The 24,736-nt window shown below is 40.3% G+C and overlaps 1 long non-coding RNA gene across 1 annotated transcript; it reads left to right on the top strand.

Annotated features, from left to right (window-relative positions):
* The first annotated feature begins 14,196 nt into the window (after positions 1 to 14,196).
* On the top strand, positions 14,197 to 24,099 carry LOC118255817 (uncharacterized). Its single transcript, XR_004781038.2, has 3 exons — positions 14,197 to 14,305; positions 18,432 to 18,615; positions 24,018 to 24,099. It is a non-coding gene; the product is annotated as an uncharacterized LOC118255817 (long non-coding RNA).
* The last annotated feature ends 637 nt before the right edge of the window (positions 24,100 to 24,736 follow it).

Raw genomic sequence — 24,736 nt, 5'->3', positions numbered from 1 at the left:
ACGAAGCCGGTGAGGGGTCTGGAGAACAAGTCTTACGAGGAGCGGCTGAGGGAGCTGGGATTGTTCAGCCTGCAGAAGAGGAGGCTCAGGAGTGACCTTATTGCTCTCTATAGGTACCTTAAAGGAGGCTGTAGCGAGGTGGGGGTTGGTCTGTTCTCCCACGTGCCTGGTGACAGGATGGGGGGGAATGGGCTAAAGTTGCACCAGGGGAGGTTTAGGTTGGATATTAAGAAAAACTTCTTTACTGAAAGGGTTGTTAGGGATTGGAATGGACTGCCCAGGGAAGTGTTTGAGTCACCATCCCTGGATGTCTTTAAAGGACGCTTAGATGTTGAGCTTAGTGATATGGTTTAGTGAAGGACTTGTTAGTGTTAGGTCAGAGGTTGGACTAGGTGATCTTGGAGGTCTCTTCCAACCTAGATGATTCTGTGATTCTGTGATTCTGTGTGATTCTGTGATTCTGTGGGACATTGAACAGTAGAGTTTGCCCCGGTGTTCTTACTGAGCATACCCAGTCTGGCATGATTAGTAGGGACTTAGATAAAGTGCCAAGAAATACAAATATACTGAGAACAGGGTGAAGAAAGATAGAATATATCTATGCTAGGAGGTAGCGTGGCCCAGGAGGAGCAGGTCTGCAGCGTGAGATGCTTGGAGCCGGGAACACTGCTGATGGGTTTTCGTAGTAGAAGAGCTCTAGTGTGGCCCTGAGAAGGTTGATGGTTGGAGTAGAGTAAGGTACATTTCTGGATGGCATCTTGGAGTTTGATATCAACTGAGGGGGTCCTATTCATGCACTCTGAGACTGTTCCTCCATGTAAACCAAAGTGTAGGGTAAGGGGATACTAGAAAATCTGTTTCAAAAGTACACACATGGTCTGTGTTAAAATGCTGAAGTAGACACACTATCTCAGGCTGGAGTCAGCCCCAGCTGCCAAAAAGTGAACATCTGACAGAAGAAGACAGAGGGACGTGCGTAATGAAAAAAGAATTGTGAACAACTCAGTGGTAAGAAAATCTGCAAACAGACTACATTGTCTGAAATATATATATATATTTTCTATACCAGGGACATGCTCGCAGCCCCAAGGCATAATGTCATTGTGATTCTTTCTCCTTGCTGTCACCACTTCTAATGTTCCTCCTCTGTAAAGGCCAAAAAGGACATTGGTCAGAGATGCCATCACCTACCTTTCTCAGGAAATTCTTTCTACATCCATTGTGAATGTGGTGCTCTGACAATTGAGTAGCATAGAAACTCCTTAATAGGTCTGCTAGAAGGATAGCAGCTGGGGTCTTGGGTACAGCCTAAGCGGTCCTGGACAGCCATGTCACTGAGATGTTGCTCACAAGGTCCTTGGATTTGTGCTTGCTAGAAAATTGTATACAGCACCTACAAACTCTTCCCAGTCAGCTATGGCAACAGGCTCAAATCATTCATACAAAAGAAGACAACTTTTATACTATTGCAATAAGGTCTAATATGACCCAGGAAGAGAGCCCAAGTGTTCACCACCAGTGACCCAGACCCCTAAAAAGCAGGGAACAGATAAATGTGCAAATGGCACTTGATCTAGGTGATGTTTTTCTGACTCCTTTGAATATCTTTATTCAGAAACCCTACAGTCTGAGAGCTAAAACAGCATGTAGGCCCAGATTTTCCCTTAAAATCTTCCCTGACACTCCTAAATATTTAGTGTTCAGGAAAGTGAAGGAGGATGGAGAGCATTTTAAGATCCATATCTGAAACCAGCACAGAGCTTCTTTCCCACAAAGAATCATGAGGAGCCAAGTGCACCCCAGAGATGCTCCACATCCTACCGAACTCCCCAGAAGCTGGTCTTTATCACAGATAAACAACAACTTCTGTTCATGTATGTGGCTGTAGAAATTCAGATTTTGAAGTTATCTCAAAAATATGTAGAAGTGAATCAGTGAATACAGTGATCACTAATAGAAGGAAATGACAATGCTGGGAGGGTAAACTAGAGTTATATTTTTCCTCCAAAAGTAAGGAAAACTTTCTTTTCTGGAATGGCATACGTAGGTCAAAAGTACGTGCAATATAATGAGTAATGGACTTTACATGCCTGCAAAAATGCAATTACTGTGTTAGGTATTTAGTATAATAAATTTACCGAAGCAGAAATAGACATCTACTGAAGCTGTCTATAATATATACTCATAGCTCTCCAAAAGTTTATTTTTGGGTTTGCTTTTATATTATTCATTTATTGCACAGAGGCTAGATTTAAGGGATCAAAATCTGACTAACAGTTACAAACTTCTGACTGAATATTTTTATTCTTAGCCTGTCACAGACCTCTATTTTTAGTCAGCTGGAACAGTGGCAGGGTTATTAGCATCAGTAATTTCTGGTGTTTGTGATACATTTTTAGAATCTTACCCAAGAGGAAGTATTCCCAAATATTTTATTTAATCTGTTCAAAAATTTTGGGGAGGTTGATTTTTTAATGTTGACTTTATTGCATGTTATATTTTCAAGACCAAGAAGGCCACTATAAATTTTGATATTTATGTTATAGTCAAATATTACAGAAATCAGACCGATAAACAGAAATGGTTAGGATTATTTTAGCAGAATTGAGCAAGTTGCACAGTTACTGGCATCCTTAAAGGGACTGAGCACACTCATATACCATGCTTTTGTTAATTATAATTATTTAATATTAGGAATATTAATTTCATTATATGAAATAATATTTAGAGTTAGTTATCAGTACTTTTGAGAATCAAACCATGTGTCTGTTTGCTTTAGTTTCCTTGAAGTAATCGGGGTTTAATGTAGCTATTTACAACATGATAGCGATATAGGAAATAATCTGGGAATCAAAACATCTGAATGCTTTTCTGGGAAGAGTGGATGACCATGAGCAAAACAAGACATCACCTTTCTTACACAGCAGTGTCCAGAGATTACTCACCTTTGTGCAGTACGTTGTGATTCACAGATGGTAAGTGGTCTGCAAGAAATATGTTTTGTTGTCTCTATAAAGATATAATGACAGAAATGGTTACTTCAGTGAGAATTAAAGACAGTCAAACAATACATTCAGAGTTAACAAGAGTTTACGTCTCCATCTTAAACATATGATTTAGTTGGATCCGATTCTTAGATCTAGCTGGATCAGACTATTGTTCCTGCAGAAAGGTTCACATTAATTTAAACTACAGTATGATAGTACCATTTTGTTTGAATATTTGAGGGTCTGACCCAGTGAATTATGAAGTCAGTTGAAAACTCACATTGAATCCAAAGAAATCTTGAACAGATGGTATGATTTGCAATGGGAAAAGGATGAGTAATTGACATACATGTCAGGTAATCTGCTACTTACTAGAAAAATAACATAATTAAAGGAGGAAAAAGCGTGGGAGAGCACGAGTATGAGCATGTGGACATGAGCCCGCACTTGATATCAGAGTGTTTGCAGCTTGCCTGTCATTTTTCATATGATTCCTTAAGTGGTATAATTATACTTAGTGAACTGGGTATAATGAGAACATGACGTAAAATGCAACATGCAAACATTTTAGCTTAAGTTAAAACCTACTTTTGCTTGATCTCTTGTTTTGCTTTCAGTATAGCAAGGTGTTTGAGGAGATAGCTGTCAATAAAAAATATTTTCTGATAAAATGAAATGAAGTCCTTTTTCCTCTGACCACTGTGTATTTCAAGGCTGCCAAAATCCCTTCTCACTCATTTTTTGGCTGTAAGAATTCAACAGTTATTTAATTTTATTCTTGTAGATATTGTATCGTTCTAGAACCTCGGCAATTCACTCATTTCAGCATAACATGATTGTCCTCTACACTTTTCTGTCACCTGTTGCAAGTGTGTAGTATTTCTGCAGTAACTTGTAAGTGAGGTCATATTTATTACAAAGCAAGAATAAGTTACTCAAGGAACTCCAGAAAGATGTTAGTGGCCAGGCAAAATCATTTGAAAAGATATATGAATATGAGTAGGTGCCTTTTCTAAAAGATTTCAAGAACAATTTCGACATAACTGGTGACATGTAGCAACATTTACTGCATGCAGAAGATAGAAGAGGCATCCTATTATTTCAGGGAACAGCTTCGTTGAAGATAAACTCAGCAGTCCTTTCTTTCCCCTTCCCAAAAGTCCCCTTCCCTCCCTGCTAAGTTGGTGGGTTAATTATGATCAAGCACTTTGCACTGAGTGCCCGCACTGTTGCTGTCATTTAAATGTGCAGCCAGCTCTTTGCATCACCTCCATTTCTGCAGAGTGCAGTGCTGGGAATGGCAGAAGTAAAAGCCCAGCAAAACTTGAGAAGGAGACAGGCTGATGGAGATTGGGGCTCAAACAATATTAAAAACCCCTACTGTGCCTGTTATTCCTTCATACTTTAAGGCAAATATGAAGTAATAGCAGTAAAATGGGAAGAATCAGCAGTAGCACATAGATGCATGCCAGCAACATGGGTAATTGTCATCTACACATCAGTTGCTTAAAATACCACATAAGACAATGCAGAAAACAATGCAGAGGGCTCACTGCTAATCTGGCCTGTGGCTTCTTCACAGTTCACTGCCACTGAAAAGAGCACTCCAAACACTGAGGAAAATGTTGTCCGTTGGAATCACAGCTTCTGTTTTACAGCCCAGGGGTTCTGGGTTGCAAAACAGGCACAAAAATCCTACCAGCAATTCAAATAATTTAGAGGTCAGTACAACATCCGTACCAAAAATAATACGGGCCGGTCTGCCTGGAATTTAGTGAAGTGAAACAGAGTTTTGCTTCCAAAAGCACAGATATGAGCTGAAGTCTTATTTTTAAATGTTATTTCACAGTGGATCATCAGGCAGCAGCCTATGGGCATGTCCACCCCACAGAGCTGGGCACAGACCCCTGGCAGCCTCTCAAGAGAATGGTGTGCCTCCACGGCACAATGTGGGGATGCAAGAAGGTGCTGGCTCATGTCCCAGCTGCAACATAGATGGCTTTATGTGGGGCTGCACACAAGCTAATAATCCCTTTTTTGAAACCAGGCCAATTAGCGATTATATTGCATCCGGCTCTGGAAATAGGTAGCTCAGGGCACTTTGCCTCAATACTCCATTGCTGGGTGTAGACATGCCTTAAACCACAGCACAGTGCTGAAGAGACACTGAGTCCTACGTTGTTTTTTAAAGTCACCTCTGAAAATCATGATGGGTGTGGGGGGATCCTTCATCTTACTTAATTTTCTGTTGAGATACACTGCTTGAGGTCCTTCAGCTCATCGCATGTCAGCCTTGGCCAACACAAGTCATTACGGCTTCCTGTCTAGGAAGCAGGCCGAGCCCTTCTGATTTAAGAGTCCCAGCGGGGCAGGGAGGCACATAAGTAGGTGAGACATCGCAGTGGTGACTCCAGGAAGGAGCATGGCCACCCAGGCAGGAGAGGAGGAACAAGGCATCATGCTCTGAGTTCTCTCTTCTATGAGGTTAGAGAAGGCCTCAGTTCATTTCATTACAACCCCCCGCTCATGCAGCACGACCCAGTTTCAAGTTCTGCTCTGGGCCTCTGCACTCTTTCCCTCTCTGTCTTTGTCTCCCTGTTTCTATTTTGTTCCTGATTCCCTTGCGCCAGCTGCATGCCCACCATGACATTCAGCGGGAGCTTGGGCAGCATCCTCACCCCCAGTGCTGTGATGTGGGCGCGGGGGGCCTGCCTCAGCCCCCCATGACAAGGGGGGCCGAGGTGCCCGATTATTATAAGTATGCTCACACACATAGTTCCTGCGTTGTCTTTTCTTCCACGAACTTCTGGTTCGAGAGAATATTATGTGTAAAATTACACTCATCTTTTTACCAGCAGACCCCAAATACTCATATTTTACTCAGAGATGCTATATTTTCAGCCATTGTATGTTGCTTTCATTGGTAAAATAGTAAAATGATCTTGATTCTAATATCACAGTTACTGCTGACGCAACACTGGCTTTGCTCCACTGATTTTGATGAGTTACTCCCATGCTGACTTTTTCGGGATTATTTCAGTCAACAGATTTTTTGACTCGGAATTTCTGGTTGTTTCCGGACAGCTTACTACTGAAGTTTCTTCTCTAGCTGTTTTTGAAAGGCTTGTTTCTGCTGCTGAAGCAGTTTGGACTGGAGCTTTCTCCTTCCCCGCCAGGATTCTCCCTTAGCTCAGCGATGCCAGCAGCTCCTAATCCCATGTTTCTGACATCACGGCCAGTTTCCATGGGAACATCTGAGCACCGCACACACCATGACCTGATTTTTCTGCAGAAACCATATAGGAGAAGGGATGAAATCAGAGGGAGATCTTTCATTCATATTACATACAAAAATACAAATGTATGTGAAAAAACAGCTGGGGAAGAGTGCAAAAAGTGGAAACCCAGAAATTATTTTTGTTTTTGTGTTTAAGGCGTAGGATGGAAGAAGACAGAAAGTCTTCTTGTGTGTTTCCTAAATTCCTAGCTCTTGGTCTTGTGCTGGACTTGGGTAGTGTGACTTCACCCAGGCAGCTCACTGCCAGGGCCTTCTCTGCATGGATATTAAGGTGCTGGGTTTGAGGTTGCTGTTGTTCATGAAGTTTCCATACTTGTTCCAAATTTGGATAGTTGAAAGAGGACGCAGATTTATTCCTTTTCTTTTACCCCTAGATGCTCTGTGTTGTTAATTTGCTAGCAAAGAGAAGAAATTCCTATCCCTTGGAATGATTCATTCAAATTACACTGCACTTTACCTTTCTTTCAGCAACACTTAGGTTTTCTCACTGAACTGAAAATACGCGATAATGTGCTCTGATTTTTTAGATAATTTCTTTCTTCCTGTACTTAGTTGTCCAACTCTGAAGATCTCTACCTGTCGTCTAAGGAGAAATGCTTGTGCTGAAACTGGTGCTGTTAGGGTGGAATTTCCTTTATTAAGCTGCACTGACTTCATTGAGCGTGCATAAATGAAGCCTATTGCAATGTAGTGACATCTCATCCAGAGTTATTTTATATTAAAAAAAAAAAAAAGAAATATTTTAGTCATATGTTAGTTGTATGTACCTGACGGGGGGGGGGGGGGGGGGGGGGGGGAAGGGGGGGTGCAGATTACATATTACATTTTCCTGGGTCAAAATACAAGCAAATGTGCAAACATTGGAGAAATTTCACATTATTGTCCTGCTTTTCATGGACACTGTCTGGGGAAGCTATGGAAATGAGCAGGAATGCTCACTCCTTACTTTTAACTCTTTTACTGTGACCAATGGGTTCTTATTTGGCATTGGTATATGAGCTGAAACTCCTGAAAAGGAGGGGTTGGCTTCCTGATGATTACAGCCACCAGTACTCAAATGCTGGAGTACACGGCCTGATGTAATCCAGTTTCATAAAATATGTCCAGAACTGGTAAAAATAATTACTTCTTTAGTGAGAAGCTAACCTGCAAAATCTTGTTTGGTAGGCCAGACTACTCTACAGTATGGATTGAACGTGCAATTTCTTTGATGACAACATTTTGTTTAAGCTGGTGAATGACTCTCTGCCTTGCCAATTTATGACACAATTTCCCTCTGGGCATCCCTTTTGGCTTATCCATTACTGCCAAGATGAGGGAATTGAATCATCTGGTAGTACTTGAGTTCCACATCTCACCCCAATAAATGGCTGATGGTCAAGATGACTCAGCTGCTGCTGTACGTTATTCCCCTAAATTTGTTACATTTACTTAATTAATTCATTCCTGCTTTCAGACTTTGGAAGCTGATAAGGGAAGGTTGCCCTTAACTCAGTTCCTATTTCTTAACTTAAACATTTGATTAAACGTAGTAATAAAATTACATTAGTCCTTTGAACTCATATCTATCCATGATTCAAAGGATTAAAAGAAGTTAATCCAATCTTCTAAAGAGGATTTTGAAGTTTTGAGACTATCTTTTTTCTCGGGGGCACACTGTGTTGTCTTAGCCCCCTTTTTCCTTTTTTTTTTTTTTTTTATGTAATTATCCATCACCTATAGATTTGCAAGCCTTGAAGGGACTGCTGCAACTACTTTATCTGCCTGCTGCCTGCCCTGGGCCCTTGTGCTCTTCCACAGGTTCCCACATGGGAGGGGCTCATTCTACCTTTCTTCATAATGAGCTCTCTGATAAAGCCCCCACAAAACAGATGATGTACTGTGGAAGACAAATATAACATATACTTTTTCCTCATGTCTTCTTTCACTTCAGTGGACTGACAACCACCAATAAGACCTGTTTCTCCATCCAGTTCACGAATGTTATGAAGGTTGTATTTTGTTGGCTAAGCACAAAAGGTTGAATATCCCTAAATTCCTCAGATGCCTGATGAATTACCACAGACAATTAACAAAAGAGAGACCTTTCTCTCCTCCCACCAAAAGTCACTTCAAAACCTGCACCTGGCCCTAATCTTTTCTACTTGAACTAATTGGTATTCACAGTGGCATATGGAACAAGGCTCCTTTGGCTAATAACAAAGTATTTCAAACTACAAAGAGATTTCATAATATTGCTTGTTCATTTTGTCTATACTTTACAATGATTCACCTTTGCAGGAACTGTGGTTCTCAACAATTTTGAAAACAAGCAAGCAAAGAGCAAGTGAGTCTGAGAAAGCAGGGGAATTTTCATAATTAAAGCTTCCTGAGAAAGGGATCAGAGAACATTAGATTTTGTTCATCTTCTTGAATAATTCATATATACTTACACAAAAATCTGAAGGAGTTTCTAGTCTGTGTTGGTACTGTGTAGAAGTGGAAGCTTTATTTATTTTTAAGTAGACATGTCAAGTTGAATTTCATATTGTTACACAGGGCACATAATGTTATTAATATTTTACCAACAATCTTTTGGAAGGCAGTTAATAGCCATTAAGGCCACAAGGCATCAATGCAATTACCTGCTCAGGAACCATAATCAGTGAGTCCAGAAAATTCTGCAATAGAATAAATTATTCTTTCCAAGTGCATTAGTACAACAGCTTCTGGGTCTTATCTTTTAGGAAAGCATTCACTTTTAACATGAAGACAATAGACAACAATATATTAACCAATATAATACTCTACAAAGTGCAATTTGTGGCTATTTCAAAATAGAAATTCTCATGCTTTCCTTATCTTAATATCCATTTACTTTTTCAGAGAAGGAGATTTCTCTCCTTTTTCATCAAGAACCCACAGATATCAGGTCTTAACCAGGCGGGTCCAAATCCCTCCAGAGGATGTTTGGTCCTGCACATCTCATCTCCTGGACAGAGGCTCCTACCTGCCTTTGAGCTGGGGCTGTCACAACGTCTTTTGTGGACACATGCAAGTGTGGAACATAAACGTTCTACTTCGTGTAAAATAATTCAGTTTTTAATGGAGTCAGGGGTAATCTTTTCTCCTTTCTTATGTAGTTTTGGTGTTACTTTAAGCACTGGTTTATGTATGGAAGTAAAACCCCCACCTCTCCCCATTCATTTGAGCTGTAAAACCATGGGTATATGGAGCCTCTGTATTCCTGTGCCCAAGCAGCGTTGAAATAGTTAAGTAAATTAAGACAGCTCCAAGAAGAAGAGTTGGCAGAGCCTCACATAAAGTCATTGCACGATGGGAGTGTTCACCCAGGGAGGTGGGTAACATGCACACAAATGTCCCCAGGCAGGTGCTGGAACTTTACCTGTTCCCTAGATGAACAGAGATTAATTAAATCCTAATCCACAAAGATATATCTGTAATCTCTATACCAAGAGCCCTCTCCTTTTGGGCTCTTGGCTAAAAAGCAAGCAGACCTTTCACTTATCTTTTGAAAGACATAAAACCAGCTTTGGTTTGTGAAATAAATAAATAAATAGGAGTCTGGCTCCAGGGGAAGAGTCAAGATTATGAATTGCTGGCGAAGACGGGCACTTCCCTGCAGTTCAGTGAGGGATTTGGCAAACGCAGGCGGTGAGACTTGCTTGTCGGGTCTCTCCTCCTCACAGGCAGGTGAGGCTAGTACCACCGTGCTGCAGTTCTGTACGTCCTGCCATAGGAGTGTAACCTGGGAGCATCTGTTGGAGTCGGTGATGATGACGTCTTCAGGACAAAGCTGTTGCCTACTTTCAGTGTGTATACTGGCTATCCCACATAGGGATATGGCTGGCATTACTTGCAGACAGTAAGTATCTTGATGCTTCCTATCGACTAATATGCCTTGTTCATGTAAGAGAGATTGGTCTGATTTCATTTCCCACCTTCCCTACAAAGGCTGTCCAGCTAGGGCTATGGCACTCCTGCATGGCATCTAAAATCCTTGCTGCAGTAGTTACATGCAGCAGCGACTGGATTGGATGTGCTATTGCATTGCTGTGATTCACTTGTAATGATGATCTTTGCCACCATTTTTTTAGTAAGTAGATTGTTTGAAGCATTACCTAGTACATTTGACCCATAAAAAAAGAATCCTTGTCACCATTAACACCAAAAGGAGAGGGCTCTTGGTATAGAGATTACAGATATATCTTTGTGGATTAGGACTTAATAGAAAAAAAACTCACAGAATTCCTCATTTGTTCCATCCCCCGTCATGCAAGGCACTAAGCAAAACGGTATCTTGTAGCAATTGTTCAGCACATGCGAAGAGGAAAGATAATTCAGAAGGCCTTGGCACACAATTCAGTTCGGTGTCATTCACTGAAAGGGAACAGAATAGACCTAGCTAATAGAATAGATTTAGCTAATAGAATAGAATAGAGCTAAGCAGAAGCTGCAGCAGAGCTCTGACAATCTTGCAGTCCACCAAGAGGCGTGGAATTAACATTTTAGGTGTTTTGTGGTTTTGATTATTTTTTAAATACACTTTCCAAATCCCACTTGAATATTTCCCCTTGGATCCTGTTCTCATTCGATGCCCAATGAGTCAAACCCCTGGATATCTCTGAGGGCTTCCTTCCCTGCCTATAAACTATAGTTATTAATGCAGCTTTTTTTGCTTTCTGCAATGTCCATGGCTTGTAAATGTAAATATGGAAATTGAAATAGGTTTGTTTAGAATGGTATGCTCAGAGGCCCAAAAGCTGACAAAACGGGGTAGTTGTCAAAATCTACCAAACCTGCCTTCTGTGTGATTTATGCATCGTGTGGCAAATGTGGAAAGTCAAAGCTAGAAACTCTGGTTTGATAAAGTGTTTGTATGAAGAATAGTTCTTACAGTGTTTGTAGAAGACTGTCATGGCTTAAAAATGTTGTGGCAGACCAAGAGGTGGCTTCAGTTTCAAGCATGAGAATCCCCCTGGTTATGAACACCAACAGTTTGGCACGGAGAACAAAGCCAAAATAGAATTTGAAATAGCCTTTTGAATAGCAGCAGGTTAGGAATAAGACCATATTAGAGTTAAGGAGAAAATAAACACAGGGCAAAGAAAGAAAGTGGGGAAATTCACAGGAGGGACCCAGTGAAGGAAATTTCATTTTAGTGTGATGTCTGTTCTTGGTCTGGGGGTTATCTGATGTGACTACAACTGTTATGTACTGTGGTTGCAGGCAAATAACTTTCTGCAAACTATGAAAATAACTGTTTTCGCGTTTCATTCCTAACCTCTTTCACTGGGGAAAAAAAAAAAAAAGTATTGTTTCCTCTTTAAAAAATGTATTGTTGAGGACAGCAGTTTTGTGTTGGAAGTTTAGTCTTGTGTCACTCAGTAGTTACATACATCCTGTCCATGGGTCTTGGCTGCATCAGACTGAAGTAAGTAACAAAACAAAAGTACAGAGCAGATACTGTGCAGGCAGACACCCAAAGCTCCTTGGTCTCTGTAACATCCACAGATGTGCTGCTCTTGTCTTTCCTTCCAGCTCATCAGCATTTCAAAATCACATGTTAGTGTCTGGTCAGATCCCTTTGAGATACCAGTTTGGAATCCCTTTCAAATATCTCATTTAACATTAAGTTCCATAAAAAGACAAAAGGTGTTACTTCTTGAAGGAAGCAGGTTTTCCCCAGGGGATTATATGACTGTTGTTATTGCCTTTCCTCCTATGCCTCTTTCCCTACATCATATTTCTTACAATGCTTTAAGGGGCCTGAAATGCTTTCCACTTTGACATATTCTGGGGGAAAAAAAAAAGCTATAAATCTTTGCTCATGAATAATGAGATCATGAGAACTAGAGGGACATTCATATGAAAATGTCAGAGAAGATCAACGAGGTCTGGGGGAGCTGATTTTGGAACATTTTTCTGCCTCTTCTGTACAAAGTTAAAGATAAAAAAAATTGACACAAACTCTGAGGACGTAGTGTAACGCATCAGTTGGTAGTGGAAAAACTGTTTGCTCCCTCTGGAAAACATCTGATATATGTAAATCAGGTGAAATCAACAGACAGTTTAATCAAAGCATGTGTTGCACGTAGTTTCCACTGGGTTTTTATGGCTGAACTAGCATCATAGTTCAGAAGTGAAAAAGGTTGGAAAACTGTTAATATCTGCCCTCACAGGTTGTTTTTAAAAGACATCATGTCAGCCTCACAATCTTCTGTAGCATCTTTATGAAAGAATTATTGTTAGGGTTTGGAAAGAATTACTTGGCAAAATATTACTGCAAAATAATACTATTACACTCTCTAAGAAAAAAAAGAAATTAATGTTCCACTAGAAAGTTCATGGTCTCTACTGCACGTGTTTAGCAGGATCCTTTTTATTTTCACTGTGTTCGTGGTGCCTACAAAGCACCAGACCTTACCTTAGACATACTCAAAGACCTCCTGCAGGCAGTTTCAATGTTACCTGAACTTAAAAATCCGCATTTCAACATGTTTTTCAACATGATGCTTTCCTTACTTGAGGTGAGCATTGCATACATGTGAATGGCTGGGGAGAGATGGGCTGGTCTTTGCTGGCAGAACAGGGCTCTGTTCTCAAAAGGAGATGTAGTTCTTTAAAGTGGTTGGCTTTTTGGTGTCCTTTTACCACATTTAATGTGAATTGAACATCACACCTGTTTTGTCAGAAAGACAAATGCATCAACAGCTCTGGGATACTGTTACAGCTATTGCACAGGGGTCTGGGCTGCTACCTTCCCCTCCTTCTCAGTGAGGAGTTTCATGGTGTTTCAAACACAGGTGACACTGTCTGTGTGTCCATTTGGTGCCAGCAGTCATCATTTTATGTAAATTAATGATGCCTTGAGTTAGGTTGTATAATTATAGTTTGGTTTTCAACCTCATAATAGTTTTTCCTGAAAAAGCCGTTACTAACTAATAATAAGGCTTGTCTTTTTCAAATGGTAGAAGATGGGAACTGCCATAGATCAAATTCACCAGCTTTTATCTGAAAATGCCTCTACTCTGAAAAGCCTTGATACTTTATTCTGAATGTAAGCTTGTCACCATAGAGATAAGATGAATTCAAGGATTTAAGACTTACCAGAAAATATTATGTACCAGGTTTAAGATAAAGCTTTGCTTGCTTAAAATGGCAATAGAAGCTGAAACTGTAAACCAGCGTCTAACAAAGAAAAACTGTCAGAAACAAAGAAAGGATTCACATTCTTTAAATAAAAGCTATCTGTTTTTAACTAAGAAGAGTGTAAGTACTGAAGCTGTTTGTCCTCAGACTTCTTTTACAGCTATAGTTACTGTGTATTTTAGTGACTAAGCCACATAAGTATTCTATTTTCTGGGCATTCTCCCTTTCTTTCTTCCCCTTCAAAAAAAATGTTCTGTTTTGTTTTATTGTAATTTATCCCTTAACATTTTAAAATCCGTCTGGCCTTTTTTTTTTTCATGTCCAAAAGAAGCTTTATCAGTTCTTTTTAGTGATATATAAGGTGTCCTTTGGTAAGTTTTTTTGGGGGGGTGTAACAGTCCCTCTGTTCCTAGAAATTATTTTATTGCCCTCAGATTTGGGCTAAGTATTCCAAAACACAGCTATACGGCACGTCCTCTAAATATGCATCTGAACAATTTGCTTCTCTTATTACCCATGAAAGAACAGCCAGAGTTTTCAGTTGTGCCTTGGGAAATGAGACACCGCTGTAACTGTGACTCAGGTTATTGAAGCCTATTGATGGCTAAGACATTTTTGAAAATGATCTTTCTTTCAAAATGATGTTCCCAAGGCATTTCATTGCTCTGGAAAATGTTATGCCATACTGTCACCAAGCGCACTGCCCCTCCAGGCTGAGAAAATGCATTGATGTAAAGTTCTCACTTAGGATCCAGGAGAGGTGGAGACAGCAGCATCTGTGCACCACAGAGGACATCTGGTGCTCCCAAAGAACCACTGCGTTCAGCCTTTCCCCATTCTCTCCACAGCAATGAGTGGGAGCTATGAGGTGAGCTGAGCTGAGCTGAGCTGCCCTGAGGCACCAGGCATGGCCTAGCTCCTACTGAGAGTCATGGTTACCTCAGAGGTGCCTACAGCAGGAGAGTGCTAGGGCAGCCTGAGGACAGTCCCTGCTGTCCTGGGCTCTAATTTGGGTCTTGCCACATAGGCAAGGGTTATCCATTATCCAACTGCTTGGCCCAGGTTACACAGCAAGGCCCCACATAAGTGGGCATGTGAGGAGGCAAGTGTAACAAAAGCTTTGGGGCTTCTGGGCTCATAGAGCTTGCAGGGCTCAGCCCTTTGGGGGTGTATGTGTATCCAGTGGTGCTGTGGGAGCAATGCATTTCTTAGGAAGTACTTTTACTGTTACTATAGTATTAAAATTAATAGCAACAATAAAAACAGCATTGATTATTTTATTTTTAGTAGTTATCCATGCAGATATAGATACTATAGTACACAGCAGAAGACATGATGAAGTCCCCACATCAAAACTAGGACTGCCTCTTAATCACATTGAAGCCTTTATGGTGATCTTTGGCAAGCTCAGCAACAATGCAAATATTCCACGTGTTGCAATATGTGTTTAAGAGAGGGGAGGAAGGGCTTAAAACTCATTTAAATTGAAAAACAGCAGTCATGCATTTCTCTTAACGATTGTTTTCAGTACCATAAGCCACATCCTTTCAAATTTCCTCTGCTTGGCCACATCATTGGAATGAAGTGTCATAGCTGGTTAAGTCACTTTGACATCATCCTGATGATGTGTCAAGCACAGGAAATTTGAAAGGACAGGGCTCAGTAAGGTCTTACCCTAACTTGCCTTCTTTTGACAATTCCTCCCTCCTGCCCCACACCCTCCCTGCTCTTTTTTTTTTTCAGCTCCAGTGTTTCTGAGCTTGATTAACTCTTAAAATCCCTACAATAATGCTAATCCTGCCAAAAGTGTGGAGACAACACCTTTCTTTTTAAGGCCAGGATTTTCAAAGCATCCAAATATTTGTGATAACGGGTCACCAGCAGAATCAGTTATGCTGAAACTGTCAGAGAAAACAATATGTGAACCTCAACTGGCAGAGATGCATGTGGTTGCAGCGTGAGTATAGGACTGGAAGAGATGCTGCAGGCTGTGAGTCTTCTGCTCGGCTTCATCACACAACCGATGGACGTACAGTCCATTGCGTAGAATGATTAACAGATAGCTAGTGTTTTTTTTCCCCTTTAAATACTGCTACTGAGAAACTGTTCAAAAAGCTTACAGCTCTGATTAAGAAGCAGTGTATATGGCTCTTGTGCCAGAGCTGTCTTTCAGATCTACCCCCAACGTACTTTGAGAAAACAATCCCACATCTTCTCTAACTTCACCTTGCTAAGAGAAACAAACCCAGTTACCTTTTCTTAGGTAGTAGTCTCTCCAGTCTTGGGAGAAGTCCTGCTCTGCACTATTTTCAGTTTCAGTACTTTCTTGGTAATAAATGACCAAGGAAAGGTCAGGAAAAGGAAAAGAGCTTTTTCCAGGCCAGAAAACAGCGTACTCTCTGTGGACTTCTATTATTTCTACTGTTATTTTCCTTTTGCTGTTGGAAGTGCCTCCCCTACATACTTCCAACAGTTTCTTCAGGGTGTGTTCATGGATGCAGCCTGCTGATGGTTTAGACCCATCCCCATATCCATTCATATACACACCTATTTCTTTCCAATAGAAATCCTTGATATTAGTGTTCATGGTCAGGAGGCAGATGGCCTAAATTCGAGCTCTGCCTGGGTGCTCAGTAGTAGCTAGGTATCTCTGAAGGCTCAGAGTAGCTGGTAGCAGACAGGCAGAAGCAGACCTGTGTCTTTGCTCTCTCCGTGCAAAGGCATTGCTCTCAGTCCTGTTACACGTAGTCCCACTTCTAGCGCCCAGGCCCCAGGGTTATCCATTCTTTTCTTTCCAATTCTTTTCATGCTTTCCAGTTTTATGTCATCAGTAAATATCTCTCATTTGCTACTATTTTCTGTGCCAAGGTCACTAATGAAACTATTAAGTAAATAGGTCCTAAGGTCAGTCTGTCAAACAATAGATTTCCTCCCACCTGATAATTTCCTTTCAGCAGAGCCTGTTGTGAGGTGCCCTTTAGGCAGTTCCCTGCTGACCTTATAGTTATTATGCTAATTCTTGGCTTCTGCATGTAATGCAACCTTTTTCCCTGTGGCTTTGTATCAAATGTTTACCTGAAATCCAGATAAACTGCAGCATGTTCTTTTTCTAGGAAAGCATTTTTGTCACCAAAGAAATACACCTGCTTATTCTTGCATGATTCAATTTGTTGAAGCTGTACTACATTTTATTTTATTTTTTATTTCTCTCTACATATTATTTCTTTCAAAATTCATTCTGAGATTTTGTATACTATTAAAGTCAGGTTAGTCCCTAGTTTTCAGTGGGCTGTTTCCACCTTTTCATAAGCAGCAGTATTGCATTAGCTATGAGCAACCATAATGCACCATGCCAATTTAACATAATTGGAACAAATTTTATGTATTTATTTATTTTTGGTGAGAAACTGATGCGCAGTTTCTTGTGCCAGCTCTTTCACGGTTCCAGGAGGGAGATTGTCTGGTTCAGTGATTTCTGCTTCCACTTCTGGTATGTGTATTTCCATTTCAAGGTTCTCATTTTCATTTCCCACCCTACACTATTTTGTTGCCTTTATTAAAATACACAAGACACAGTTTTGAATCTGTACCTAAATTATCATTGAATTCTACATCATCTTCACTCCAGTGGGTTTTTACTCTCCCCTGCCCATGGTTAGACAGCTTTTTGTTCATTGTCTCAATTTCTTTTTCAAGGTGTAGTTCAGCTTGAATTGTATTGATTTTCACTTTACCTGTATGTTTCCTGACATCTACTGTAGCTTATTTTGCTGATCCTTCCATTTTTTTTTCCTCTGGAGAGGGTTTTTTTAAAATCTTAATTCATTTTTTTGAGGCAGATATTTACTTCTTTCTGTCTGGAGTCCTTCCCCATGAGTTTAAAAAGATTTCTCCTTTGCTTATGATACAGATTCCGGATAGGTTTTTATCCCTCTGACTTTGAGTAATTCTATGTTTCCTCTGCACTCAGGTCCTTGATTTCTTTTGGATAGCTGACTAATGAGATGCCTTCATTTTTCAGTCTTTATCCATTTGAAATCTAAAACCTTAATTACAAAACTGCCTTTGTTTATCCTTAAATTGTATTTTAGCAGAATCAACCCATGATCCTCTTGAAACAAGTTTTTATTTCTTATCAGTTATAAAAACAAGGTCTAATTAAGGGCCCCCTCTTGTTCAGTGAACTTTATCTTAGTTGATAAAGAAAATTGTCTGCTATCATACTCAGGAAAACCTGGACCTTATCCTTAATATTAATATTTATTTTTCACTGTATAGTTTAGCATAGCATAGTATAATGTACTTACGTACTTTGAATAGTATTATGCATACTACCTCATTGCTTACTTCCTTATGGTCTTTCACGGTACAGCGTATAAAGTTACTCCAACTCATTTTCAAAAAAAAAAAAAAATACATCTTTGTATCAAAAGCCTTTCAATATACCTGTTGCCTCATCCTTGACAATGCATCTTATGTTTTTTTGGTGAAACAGAATTTCACATTATTGGCTACTCGTTCTATTTTCCCTTTTTGTTTTAGGAACGACCTGGACACTTCAGGTTTACCTTAATGATTGTTGGTTTAGCAAACAGAGTAGACACAGTTCTTTCTTTAAGGGTGCCATCACTTGGGTGATTGCTTCCAGTGTTAACCATCCATTTTTCCTCCTTTCCACTGTTTCTTTGTGGAAGTTGGGGAAGGATGGTGAGTATATTACTACTCTATAACCCTTGTCTTTTTGTCTGGGTGCTTAGAGATGAAAGGCCAGCAGTGCACACAGCATTTCAGCCCTCTTCTCAGTGCTCCTCAGCTTGACTTCCCAGTAAGCTCAGGGTTTCAAACCAAGTGACTCCTTCTGGACTTGCGGCTTATCCCACACTGTTACACTGCTTCTGTGTTTTGCTCCAGAGTGACAACCACTGAGCATGTATCATCCTATCCTCCTGGTTTTATATCTTTGTCCCAGCTGTTTTTTCTCCAATGCATGCCAGACTCGGCCATCGGCTCAGCACAGTACCGAAACCAGCCCTGGATTGAGGACCTCTCCATGAGAAGACTGTGTGGAAGACACCACCTTTGTTGCAAGAGATGGAAAGAGAGATGAATTATCCCTTTATTTTGATATTATTTTGAATTGACACCACTAGTTATTTGTAATTTCCACCAGTGAGAGAGGTAAGTGGAAGTCAGTATTTTCAGACCTGAATACAGATTTTCATTTTCCTAAAACATAATATATCTAGCTGTAGATTCTGGTTATAGGTTAGAGATACCATTGTAGCTTCCCTCTCTTTCTCTAGTCATTGCTAATTACATTATTAAATCATTTTGATGAGCAGTCTATATCCAGCCCCTATATTCAAAGTGCCCTGTTCCTGAACTCTTCAAACCTGGCACAGAAATTTCTGGTAAAGTTTACAATACAAATGGTTTATGGAAATAAAGTGGCACTAGAAATGTTTTCACTAACTGTGCCAGTTCAAACCCACATAAGTCATGCAATGAATTGTTATGGTTTGAAAAGTGCTGTTTGTGTTTTATTTTTTAAAGCATTAATTAAATGACTTATAAAGCTACTAACATCTTAGGTCAGGGAGAGTGCCAAAATGGACATTATAAAAATGTTCACTTTGGTATTAATTCTGTGTTTATGGGGCGTCTCGTGTCTCTAAAACCTCCCTAGACCACCATTAATCATAACCTATCAAATACATTCATCACATATTTTTCCTGTCCTGTGCTGAAGAATGTCTTATTAATTAAAGGGGTGAAAAATTGGAAAGGTTCCTTTTCTCTCCTATTGTTTTGTGGAAAAGGAAATGATAAAGTTCAAAGAGTGAAACTACTCCTTTCCAGAAAATTTTCTTATTGGGAAACAGACTTCAGTCACATTAAAAGCAAAACTGTTTTGCAAAGTTTGGCCCAAAGCTGGCTTGGGCTGCTTGCTCATCTAGTTCTTCTGAACTTAACTCACTGCAAAAGCAGGACTTGGCTTTTTAGCACTTTGCTGCAAAATCCATGACTGTTATTAAAGGCATTTTAATTAAACCCAGCATTAAAACTACATTTTTCTTTCAAACCATCTATAAGCAATAATTAGCAGCAAGGGATTTTTCAAACCTCAAAAGAAATTGTTTGGGTGATACGCTATATGTGGTTTATAGATTTAAAATCCCTGGGGTTTTGTTTTCTGGGAAAGAGAAGACAAATCTCCATTTTAAAGTTAAATGGGTTGAGTTTTCTGTTCATTCCCTACTGGACAGCAGTCCACATCTCAAAAGCTAAATGTACCCTTAATTCATGACAGCTGTTTTCTTTACAATTGAATTGGATTTTATATAGCTCCATTCATATTTGAGGTGTCCTGAAGTACTTAACAATAAGAAGTCAGTGCCAGCTCTCATGGACCATGGCAGCCCATCAGAGTTTTGCTTGATGAAGGTCCTGGGATTTGGCTCTTGGGCTGGTGGAGATGGGCTGCATGGGGACCACCAGAGCAGCTGTTCTGCACCCACCAGCCCTAGTCCCAGCCTGGGACTGGAGGAGATACTGCTGGGACTTTGCTGTAACCTCACATTGCTTCAGAAAGCACAGCAAAATGCCCTTTCCTTTAATATCTCTTGGCTCCCTCAGTCAGTTCTTCAAGCATCTCTTTGTTATATTTCTATATTTTTTGTGTTTTATGTCCAACATGTGAATTGCCAATCAATGTCCAACCTTTGATCTGCTGGAAAGGCCAATGTAAAAGTGGACCTTTGCATTAGCTCTTTGGCACGTAGCAGTCTGGGCAGCGTTGTGTAGGTAGGATCTTTCTGCCCTCAACAGGGATGATGCTGACATGTCACAGAGAAATCCTGGGTTAGTCACTGCCTGCTAATCACTCAGTCCTTGCGTATCTACTGAGCATATCTGGGTCTCTGAGATCAAATATCCATCCTTGTCAATAGATAACTTGAAAGTTGCTATTCTACACCCTACATGCCTTTTTTTAAAAAAAAAACCATAGCCTTAAAATGGCATCAGTAGGTATATATATGTCTTAAGGTCTGAAGGCATAGTAACTCAGACCAGCGTAGGAGGAGATGTCTCGTAGGTGCATATTTACTTGTAATTGGGACTTCAGTGTAATACAGGTGTTCTGTGGTCACACCAAGGAACATTTCACAACAGAAATACCTGAGAACATAGGTAATAAGATACTTCAGAGCTCACCATCAGGCCCTTACTATTGCAGGCAGCTACTTTGTAAATCAGCTGTACAAGCAGGGGAAAGCAGTTGACAGTGGATACCTTTAGAAAGAGTAGACCAACCTTTCTGTCACCTACATCCATACGTCTACTAACACAGAGGATTGCCCAGAAACAAATTTGGTTGCTTTTAGCTGAATAACTTCTTCAAATTGGATTGATAAAATTGAATTACTCTAGAAAAACTTTTTTTCCCCAGGAAAATGGCACAAAATTAGTAGTTTTGGCTTTGAAACAGAGAGCTTTTCTAGACAGTCACAGTGGAGTAGGAGAAAGTCTTTTGGGATGAGTACATAAATTACAGGTTCATAAATTACATCTGAGGTTTGAAATCAATAAAAAAATTACACCAGCCCATGGTCTTGAATAGCATAAAGCCAATGGATCTAAATTCCTCCCTGTTGTGATTTTGTAAAATTGGTGAAGCTACGCTAGGGTTTTGAAATGCCGGTTTTATTGCATAGGAGGAGGCCACAGATGGATTCCAGCTATCATGAAACAAATAGTTTTCAAGAATAGATATTCAAAGGGGATTTTCTACAAAATAGCTGAAGAGAAGCTTGCATCACCGTTATGTATTTAAAATACATCAACATGATAAGAAGTGTCATTAAGGATGGGCAGGGATCTCATGGTACCAAACAAACTTTGAAGACAGAAGTCACATGTGAGCATGAAATCATGAGAAGGAGAGAAAAGAAAAGGTAGGCAAAATGAAAAAACATCAAGCAGTTTCATGGTTGGAAGAGTCGTGATGTTCTAGCCTCATCTCCTATATAAAACATTGTAAGAAAGCAGCAAGGAAAAGCAAGTTAGAGGGGCTGGGATAAAAAGAAAAATGCAGTATCAAGCTAGTCTGAGTAAATAACACAAGAAAGCAAGGCCTCAGCAAAGGCATCTATACTACAAAGCCTTCCAAAACTACGTATTGCCCAAGGCTGATGCTGTTTTCCGGAAAGCTTCTTCCCATTTCCCGTGTTAATCTGAAGGGTGCAGAATGCACCATTAATCTTAAAAGAAGCCTCTGCTACTTCCAGGAACAGAGTTGTCCAGGCTTGGCTCAAAGACTGTGAATTCTTTTAACTCGTCCTGTTGTAGGTGGGTTTTAGTGGGTGATGACATGCATCTGTTGTAGCAAAGGATAAGTAAGATTTTTCGCTCCTATTTTTCTCTCAGGACAAAATCCAGATGTGTATTCTTAGTATTATCTCTATCCTTATTCTAAAAATTTCCCATTCACCTCAAAAGTTTGCTTAGCTCTCACAGGCTGCATCTCAGTGCATAGCAGTTAAATGCTGCAAAAAAAGAAAATGAATGGGAAGATAGAGGTAAAGGAGCTCTAACTCCTAGAGCAGGCTCTGCTCTCCATCTCTGTTTCCCCCTCACTTTAATCGCTGACTGGTTCTATGGCTTTCTTTTGGAAAAATCTGCGTGTTTTTGGTCTGTATAGGTTGAGTTCATCCCCACAGTTTCTAACTAACTAAAATCTGGTCATCCTGGTCTAAGCTAGTCCTTCAAAATTACTCTATAGAAAAAAAACAACAGCTGTCTACAGAGGGTGAGTCAGCCCACTCAAGCATGGCCACTGCGGACAGCTGGGATACATTGGGGATACATTGCCCTCTGGGGGTGCCTGTTTCTCTCTACTGCTTCTAAGGGAAACTTGGCCAATTCTTAGATATATGAAGTTGGATGAGACGAATCCCACACTTTGTAATCAGATATGTTAATATGATCAAGTGAAATGTCCAAATTTTTTTGCAGATGCGCTACGCGTGTTTCTCTCCTTTCCTGCCCTTTTCTCAGATTCTCTTCTCTCTGACACTTAAGCAGTGGATCTCAGCAACTTCTGTGGAACAATGGGAAAATGCTGATTGCTTCATAGAAAATGATCAAATGCAACCATTCAACAATCTGTATCACTCAAAGCCAAGCACCTACTTTGTTTAGTATCCATTAAAAATGGCAGTTGGCCAAAAAATGTCAGTGACCTTCAATTTTATGTGGAAATAGGTGATCGTTTTTTTCATGTTGTTTGGGGCCTTATCCATCTCCATAAAGTTTTCTGGTCTTCTCAGAGTTGCTCACAGGTTTTAAGGCATTCAAGGGCCCTGTAGCAATGATCTCCATGGGCCACTGAATGTGGAAATGCCCAGTCCTACAGTTTTACAGCTATATAAATTAGTAGTTAAGAATAATCCTAATTTCCTGGAGAAAATGGCAAAGTGCAAAGCAGCAGAAGGCCCACTGTATGCCTTCCCTCTAACCAGGCACCCTAGTCTTCACTTCCTTGACATCTAGGCCCCTACATAAATAATCATGTGCCCAATTTTATTCATGTGGATTAAGCCCCAGTGACACAGGCTGGTAAGGCTGTCCCCAGGCATCTGCTCAGAGGCAAAACAGAGGACTGCATGGGCTTTTGGTCTGACTCAGCACGGATGTTCTTACCCTGTGATGTGATGAATTTTGTTGATTCAGGGCTTAAGGATGCATATCATGATTTACACCTACAGCCAGTGAGAGTCTTGTTCTCCTTTCACAGTATATAATTAAAGTAATTCTTCCTGTGTAAGGATATGGTTCTGGATTAAGTCCAAGAGGGAGCTAGTGGCATGTGATATAACTTAATTATCTTACTGTCAGTTGTACTTTGCTGAGCATCTGGCCTTTGGTCTTTCAGGTTGAAGCTTCCAGTTAATTACAGCTACCATCAGAACTGTGATGTAGCCTAATTGCACTTACCTCCTCAACTTTGTTTAATCAATTTTGAAATCCCAATCTACACATTATAAAGTTTATTGGTCATGTTAATTGGCTAAATCTGTCATTGCAAAGATGGAGGAAATTGGCTAATTTAACCAGACAATAGAATTTAAAACTCCAATGTCCAGATAATCCTGTTGTTGCTGTCACTAAACTTCTACTCAATCCTTTCTCTTTTAAAAACATTTTTACAATTAAGATTGATTATATAAGGCTGATTATTCTAAGACTGATTACTTTCAGAGCTGCAGAGAGAGCTTTTCCTCTCTTCTTCCACTGAAATGTGGCAGAGACAGCATTAAATGCAATTGTGGATTCAGATATGTTTATGGTAGGCAGAGCCTTCAGATTAACATGACACATGGCATTTGTGAGCTGTTAGATTCAATTTCAAAGCATTAGGCTAGGATTTCACATTTTGTTTTTATAAAATGCAAATACACTTCAGTTGCTTTGTTTTAAAATGGATTTGAAATGCTAGTCAGGGGACAGATATGGAACCCATACTTATTACAAAAATCTCACTTCCTGGAATGGAAATATCTTTTTTTTTTTTCTTTTAGGATTTCTCCCAGATGCTAAGTGAACTGCTACTGTGAGTTTGGTCAACCAAAAGCCATTCCCTCACTTATAAGGGAAAAAGAGGTAAGGAATGAAAGAAGTTATCTTTGAACAGGGAGAGACAAGGGTTTTTCTGAGAACATGCATGAAAGGAAGAAAAATCCAATACACATTTGCCACAGAATGATAATCAGTCTAGTATGCAGAAATCCTCACAGAAGTCGGGGTGGTTTACCACTTCAGGCAAACAAGCCACCTTCTCTAGCAGGAGACATTTTATGCACTTTTGGTGATCACACTGTGGCTTCTGGGGCTAAATGCAGATGTCACTGCTAGTCCGGGTGAAGATTCAGGTTCTCACTGTCCGTGGCACAGGTAAGCTGGGGAGCTCCAAAGCACAGTGCCTGTGTTATTATGGCTGTACTGAATGGTGTGGTAGACCTTTGGCTATGAGGAGAGGACCTCCTGGTGTGCGTACATGACACCTGAAGGTCTCCACAAGGCCAGGTTAGCTCTAGGTCTTGACAGCAGGCCTTCCCACGGGGCCCATGCACTGGGTGAACTCACTCTCCAGAGGAGGTTGTGGCATGTACGTGAGAAAACCCAGCAGCTCTCTGTCCTGTCACGTGGATCCAGACTACCAGAAGTCCACCTGCAAGCTGCCAACAGACTGTCAAGCAGCTGCACTGCCAAGAGGTGGGGAACTCCCAGGTACTCCTAC

Source organism: Cygnus atratus, chromosome 1 (genome assembly GCF_013377495.2).
Source record: "Cygnus atratus isolate AKBS03 ecotype Queensland, Australia chromosome 1, CAtr_DNAZoo_HiC_assembly, whole genome shotgun sequence".
Taxonomy (NCBI): Eukaryota; Metazoa; Chordata; class Aves; order Anseriformes; family Anatidae; genus Cygnus; species Cygnus atratus.
This window is presented reverse-complemented; position numbering and strand designations above follow the sequence as displayed.